Source organism: Pyrus communis, unplaced genomic scaffold, assembly GCF_963583255.1.
Source record: "Pyrus communis unplaced genomic scaffold, drPyrComm1.1 SCAFFOLD_23, whole genome shotgun sequence".
NCBI lineage: Eukaryota > Viridiplantae > Streptophyta > Magnoliopsida > Rosales > Rosaceae > Pyrus > Pyrus communis.
In genome coordinates this window covers 103,540-111,124 of record NW_026908888.1, presented here as the reverse complement: position 1 = coordinate 111,124, position 7,585 = coordinate 103,540, and the positions used below count along the sequence as shown (strand labels likewise).

The following is a 7,585-nucleotide window of genomic DNA, read 5'->3' as shown; positions in this document are numbered from 1 at the left end:
CCCTTCCCTGATCGCTTACCCAGCACTGCTCTCAAGTACTCATCTTTAACTATTGATGTACCCCCAAAGAAGATACCAGATGCCTGGAGAACGGATGAGGCAGGAGGAAACGGTAGATCGAAGCATGTGGAGACAAGCGCAACAAATATATGTGCTGATTCATCCGCTGCTTCTTGGAAAGCAAAAGTATCTCATATCATCAGGGGCGAAAGCAAAGGTATCTCATATCATGCTAATTCCCTCAGCGAATACTTCAGGACAGGTGGCAGGATGTCAGCTCTTTACACTGAAGCTGACAAGCATGAATGAATCGCTGAGAAGTGATGCTCTGAAAGACCATTTAAAGGCAAAGGGTTGCGCACCACCTCGGCTATGTAAAAAGAAACAAGCAGAGAAGAATGCAGTACAAGGAGCTGGAACAAATCACTGTAGCACGACGCCCTCCCCTGCAGAACTGCATAATCCAGACAGAGGAGTTTAAGTCAAATCCAAGCTCGACATCATTGTTCTGATCAAAGAGCTCGAGAAGCCTCAACAACCCTCCGCTGGCACCGTCACCAAAGAGCAAAGCCTCGCCGTGCGACGCCATTAAATCACCAATACTTCTTCAAAAGCAAAAGTATCTCATATCATGCTTTCTCCATGTCCTTTCCTTTGTCCTTGTTCTTACCTGCAGGGCAACGAGAAAGAGAGCAATCAGTCGGCACATGGAATCAGCTTTCCGATCTAGAACCGACTGCCTGGAACCTATTCCCTGATTGCTTACCTAGCGTTGCTCTTGAGTATTCGTCTTCAATAGTTGATACACTTCCAGAGAAAATACCACATGTGCTTGGAGAACAGCTACGATGAGTGACAATGAAATATCAATCTTGTGGATCGTCAGCAAATGCAACAACTGCACGTGCTAATTCATCCCCTAACCCTCTTCAATATGAATTGGAAAGATTGAACAAAGAAACAGGTCATCACCTCCACCTCATGCTTGCCTGCCATGTGTCTGAATCCTGAAACAGCTCGTGGTCATATTTTCATTCAAGATCAAGCCTCGATGGCCCTTGAAGAAATCACAACTCTGATTCAAAATCAAGTGTTCACCACCCTTGAATCAAATTCAACTCCAAATAAAAGGAGTAAGTTCAGACCTTTGGAGGAGACCAAAAAACAACCTCCAGCCCAGTTCAAGATTAAGCCTGTGGAAAATCAACGATTGGAGGAAACCAGAGAATCTTCCAGTCGAATTCAAGATCAAGCCCCGATGGCCCTTAGATCGACATCTACATTAAGGGACTTCAAAACGCATCTTCTACACCTGACAAGCACATGTATACGACGCGCCTTGAAGTGGGGGCATTTGTAGACACCGAAATTTCAGTGAAATAAATGTTAACCAATGCATTAAAATTACAACATTTATTCATTTCACCTACATCACACGTTCATTTCACCTACAAACTCCATTCATTTCACCTACATTACACATTTACTTCACCTACCAACTCCACTTATTTCACCTACAACATCCACTCACTTCACCAAAAAAATGGATGGTGGTGATTCACTCTCAAAGCCTATAAATAGGCTTCTCCATCAAGAGAAAAGAGGAGGAATTTACATCACACCAAAACCTTGAAGCTTTGAAACTCTAAAGCTCTCAAGCAAATCCCAAAGGATCAGTAAAACCCTCTTCGTACTTCGTCAAAATCCTCCTTAAAGATCAAGCCCCGACAGCCCTTGAAGAAACTTCCCTCAACCTTCAAGATCAAGGCCTGATGGCCCTTGAAGAAAGTGTTCATCGTTCATCATCTGTTCATCCTAAGATCAAGCCCCAACGGCCCTTTGGATTAACAAAAAATCAACGAACCCATACACGCATTCTTCAAGATCAAGCCCAACAGCCCTTGAAGATCCATTCGTCAACTGTTCAACCCTAGATCAAGCCGCGACGGCCCTTTGGATCAACAGCTCATCCACAAACCTACACCCTACGAAGATAGAATCAGAGGATCAAATTACAAAGAGATTGTAACCCCAAAATCATTAATACAAAATATTATTTTGTACACGTATTCTTGTTTCAGGAAAATTCGTGTTTACACCGATGATATCAAATCTAGCTTCTTCTGGTGTCTCATTCATCATTCCAAAATCAAGAAACGCAAGTTTTCCATCAGGTGTTGCCAAGAGATTACCAGGATGGGGATCTGCATGAAAATATCCATACTCAAGTAGTTGTCTGAGGCTGCACTGTATGCTAGTGTTCAGAAGATCCAATACTTGCAACCCTTGTCTCTCAATTGCAGCTTGCTCGTTTAACTTGACTCCATCCACCCACTCCATTATCAACACTTTTCTGCTGGTATAATCCCAGAAAATGTCTGGGACCATAACCTTTGCCTTGTCAGCATACAATTTCTTAAACCTCCTCGCATTTTGTCCCTCCTGCAGGCACCTGTCAAAATTAACATGGAAACCTAAAAGAATCTTATACAAAATATGAAGTTGTAGAAATTGCGTGTAGTTACATCATGTATTGTAGAGTCAGGAGCAAAGCATTCATACTCTCATGGCAGTTAATGACTAGCAACAAAGGCAAGCATGTCAGTGATTGTCGATGGGAAGACTGACCTGCACACAGTTAAGCTCTTGATAAACTCTGTGTGCAAATTCATCAATAAGTGCTATAACATCAGTGGTTATGACGTCAACATATTTATTTATGAAAAATCCTAGACCTCTTATGAGATAGAAGTCAAGTCCTATAGCTTCTTCAATGCCCGGACGTTGCACCTTGACAACAACAACCAGCCCAGAATACTTGAGATGAGCTTTGTAGACTTGACCTAAACTAGCTGCCACAATTGGGGATGGAGAAATGCATGAGAAAAAGGAGTTGAGTGGCAGTTCCAACTCCCTTTCGATGCAGGAAAATGCTTCTGCATCTGGAAAAGTGGGCAAAGCATCCTGAAGCTCAGAGAGCTCCTCCAGATTCTCATCGATCACGTCATTCCTTTGGTCCACCAACAGCTTTAACCCAATTGAACCCAGCGATATCAGAATTTCAAGAGTCCTCCGAATAACCTTATTTAATTTACCACCAAACAACATAACAGTATACGCTAATTCAATATAAAAAAACCAAACAAACAATAACAACATAATAATTCAATCTTTAACAACAAAAAAAAAACATAATAATTCAATCAAAAACCAAAGAAAGAAAGGAGAAATTGAATAAAAACCTTGACTGGGCGAGAGCCGTACTTGCCCACCAGCAATTCGGGGCTGTAAATGGAAGCATTTGCAGCACGTGCCAGGGCCCTTGCCTCCGCCCGAAGGTCGTCCGTTCGATCACTGCCGCCTCGATAGATCTGCAAGTTCACCGCAGGTATTGCTGGTCTGGCCTCTGAAAGAAGTGATTGCGCCGGTCTTACTCTAACTCTCATGCTACGACTCTTTTTGTAAACAGATGCGGCATCATTTTCCCTTGACACTGCTCTCCAGCCACGGGGTTTAGGGCTGACCCACGGGGCCGCCACAAAGTTAAGGGCTGACCAACGGCGACAATCATAGCTCCTTCTCCTGCTGTGCTCTCTGTACAAGTGCTACTACTATAAGTGCTCAGCTCAGAATGGACCAACAAACCACAAATGCTACTACTTTTTCCATTGGCATTGCTCTAGTCCCAGGCCAGGTAGGGCAATTAATCCTCCTGCAATTTCTCACTTGGACAACTCTTTCCTTCCTATCCAACTCGCATTTATTGTATTTTGTCTTGTTTTTTTTCTAATTTTTTGTTGCAATTAATATTTAGGGTAAAGTACAAAAAATTACCTCAACTATTAGTGTCACGACACTTTCATACTTCATCTTTTAAAATTGACAATGTCATACCTTATCTTACGAATTTGTGCCAATGTTATACCTTCCATTAGCCTGCCGTTAATTTGTCAGTTAAATGCTGAAGTGATTTGATCTAGACCCTACTTTCTATTAAAAAATTAAAAAAATATTAAGAAAAACTAAAAAAAAATCATTTAATATTTTTAAATATTAAAATAATAAAGAAAAGTTTCGTCCCATCCACCCCTCCCCCCTTCTCTCTTTCCCGATCTTCTTCTTCCCTGCGTGATTTAACCAAAAAAAAAAATAATTGAAAACCCATCAACCCCCAACCCTCCTGAAGTAGAAGAAGAAGAAGAAGAAGCCTTTCGCCGATTCTGATGTGAAATATTCTAACACTCAAATTAAAACCCTATGATTGTAGTATATGAAAGTAAGGATCGTTTTAGGCCGGGGATTAGAAAGGATGCTAATCTACTCAAATTAAACTCTAAAACACTAAATTATACTCAAAAACAGAAAACTAGACTCTAACAACTCAAAACAAACTAAAAAGACTCAAAACAGCACAAAATAATCAAATAGACTCAAACTAGACACTTAAGGATGATTTGGGTGATAAGCTAGCAAGAGGGTCCTTTTCCACACATGACACACTTGCATACAAATTGATTTCTAGTTGCTTTTCCAATAAACCATGAACCTCAACACTCCAGATTAACTGTGAACAGCACTAATTAACCCTCAGATTTTCCTTAAGTCATTGAATTGGATGGAATACGCATCGGCAACCAAATTATTCTTCAATAGTTCCCTACATGAACATCATAATAGAGATACAATCAAAGATCATTAAGCTTTGTGAAAATCATAAGCATTGACAAGGCATTCGTAACTATGAACAACATGATACTCCTGTCAAGAATTTACTTAACATAATCGTGACTAGCAACCTCCACTACTTATAAATATAAGTTCATAACGATTAGGTGAAACTCCCTTATATTTTAGCATCAAATTCATGCATGCAAACTAAGCGGGCCCTCTTAATGAACACACAAGAATAAGTTCTTAATCAAACAGTTAAGTAAATTATATTCACGATTTATGAAATCACAACTGAAAGTAATCAATTCATATTGCAAATATAATCATGGTTTCAAAATCTCCTCTAGCTAAAACGAGTTTAGCTCCTCATGTTGCAAAACAAAGATAATTAAACTTAAACATTAAAAACAAAGATAGAATACACCTAGAAACACTCCAAGTGGCTCCTCCTTCCTTCCTTGCTGCGCATAATGGGGATTTGTGTGAATTTAGGCTCTTGAGGTGTGGTGGATGGTGTGGTGTGAAATTGTGGTAGAGGGTGGTGGTTTATGAGTGCTGCGACATCATCTATTTATAGGGTGAAGGGAAGGCACGAAATTGGGCTGAAAAGGAGAGGAATTAGGACTCCAAATCACCAAAGAACAAGGACACTTTTAATCATATTCCAAGGAGGACAAGGAATGGTCCTTGTGGCAGATTCTAGAACTTCTAGAAAGGTTACATGTGACATAAACTTAGGGCACGAAAATAGGGCTTCTAGAACCTGATATTTAGGTGATTTAATGTGAAAATGAGTCATCTTTGAAGCTGGAATTAAGGTAGGAAAAGATTAGGATTGACACACCCCGACCGAGATCAGGGCATGCTGGCCGTCACATGAAGGTGACGTAACCATGTGCACAGTGCGGAAGCTAAGAATAATAACAAAAGTACGAAAAAAATAAAAACCAAACCATACACTGAGTAAATAACATACAAGTGCAAGCGTTAGTGTAAAAAACAATATTTAGAGCACGGAAGACCTTGTGCAATTCGGGGAACAAACGCTAAATAAACACACCCAGAGGTGGTCTTACTCTGGTGGTAATCTGTCAGATATGCCAAGAATCCCTCGAGAGCCACCAACAGAGCTATCCAAACTAGAACCTGGAGGGGCGCAAAACAGAAAGCGTGAGTGGGCAAAAACAAAGCTTTTCAAAATCATTTCAATAACAAAAGTTCTAACCCCTCGCCATAAAACCTGTATAGTTTCCCAGAAAATAGAATATACGGAATATATATAAAACATGCTCAGAAATATGCCATGTCGAATGCCTCTAACCAAAATGCAAGTACTCAGGTAATGTCAATCAATGCCATGTAATCTGTCAGCTGGAGTCACCTAACGTGACCTGTATAGCTGAATCTAGAGCTCAAATCCACAACTCACTAACTATACCTGCACACGAGTTGGAACCACCTACAGTGGTCTGTATGACAGGACTGGGTGTAAATAAATACGCTCAAGTGCTACGATCATGTGAAGGTTGGGCGAATAATTGCGGGTCACCTACGAGGCGGAACCACCTATAGTGGTCTGTACGACAAGACTATGCACCTAACTTAGATCCAAGATGAGCATGTGGTGCGGGAGGTGAACATCACGTGAAGGACTGTGCCCTACTCTGGGCGGGAGCACTAACACTGGGGGTGCAGGTTATGAGCTCTCTATGCATCTTAATTCACTACTAAACATAAACATAAACCATAACTTACCTGACACTTACCTGTGCGTCCGCAGCACCAAACATATATATATATATATATATATGCAACTACTAATGCATAATTAAACAGGCAAACATACTACAGAGAAGAATGCATCAAAACCAGTTAATTGGTTTTTCATAATACAATTGTGAAATCAAGAAATCTATATTTTTCCTAGTACCTGGTTTGAAGATTTGTGCAAATTCTGTATAGACGCTTCATTTCACTTTCTGGGAAAAACACAAGTATATAGGTATATACGGAAAACCAAAAGCCCACTCACTGGTATGTAGAAGGGTCGTAACCCCCTTGCCTTAAGTGACTGCGCTCGTCCTCGGGATAGGTCTCACCTATATGCGAAACAACTATAAAAACATTAATTTAAAGCACATAACCCAAACTAGGTAAAACCTTCTCATACAATGCTTAAAAGGGGTGTGTGAATACACCAACGTGATCTACTCAACCTCATGAACATCCCTATATTTTTAAAATAATTTTCCGACGACACACGTGCCCCCACGGGCCTGCCAAGGCACGGCCACACGGGCCGCCCACGCGCAGGCAAGTGCCTGGCACACTGATGGCGTCAGTTAACGCCGTCAGGAATATTTCGTTAACTCTGACAGATTCCATTAACGCCGTTAGGAATATTCCGTCCAAACTGACGGAATATTTCGCCGTCTTCTCCGGCCAAACACCGGTGCCGTCACCGTCGTTGGAAAACCGAGAAATTTTCCAAACTTCATATCTCACTCGTTTTTCACCCAAATTTCACGAAATTGGCACCAAAATGAAGCTTACAACTAGAGGAACAAATCCTTACCACTTTCAAGCACTAAAACCAACGGAATCTAGCTGGAAAAACTCCACCAACTCCGGCCAAATCTCCAACTCACAAACCTGACATCCAAAACCTTCAAACGAACCACCCCGAGCCTCCTAAGGACCTCACCAAGCTTCCTACAAGCATGAAATTCCCAAAACACAAGATTTTACGTGTGCATGAACAGTGACCAAATCGGGGATCTTGAGTTCGACGTGAAAACGAAGGTATCCTTACCTGAAATGGGTATGGTTGAACTCCTAAGAACCTCACGAGCACAAATATATAGTTTTCATCCACGATCCGTAACATTTTCGAGCACTTTGTTTCTTGTCCGTA

At 41.1% G+C, this 7,585-nt stretch overlaps 1 long non-coding RNA gene across 2 annotated transcripts; it reads right to left on the bottom strand.

Moving 5' to 3' along the window:
- Positions 1–2,104: 2,104 nt before the first annotated feature.
- LOC137724269 (uncharacterized) lies at positions 2,105–3,658 on the bottom strand. Of its 2 annotated transcripts, none has more exons than XR_011067335.1 (3): positions 2,736–3,658; positions 2,526–2,628; positions 2,105–2,442 (listed from the first exon to the last, which is right to left on the bottom strand). It is a non-coding gene; the product is annotated as an uncharacterized lncRNA (long non-coding RNA). The 2 variants fall into 2 exon arrangements; XR_011067336.1 differs by having other exon boundaries at positions 2,563–2,628.
- Between the last annotated feature and the right edge of the window lie 3,927 nt (positions 3,659–7,585).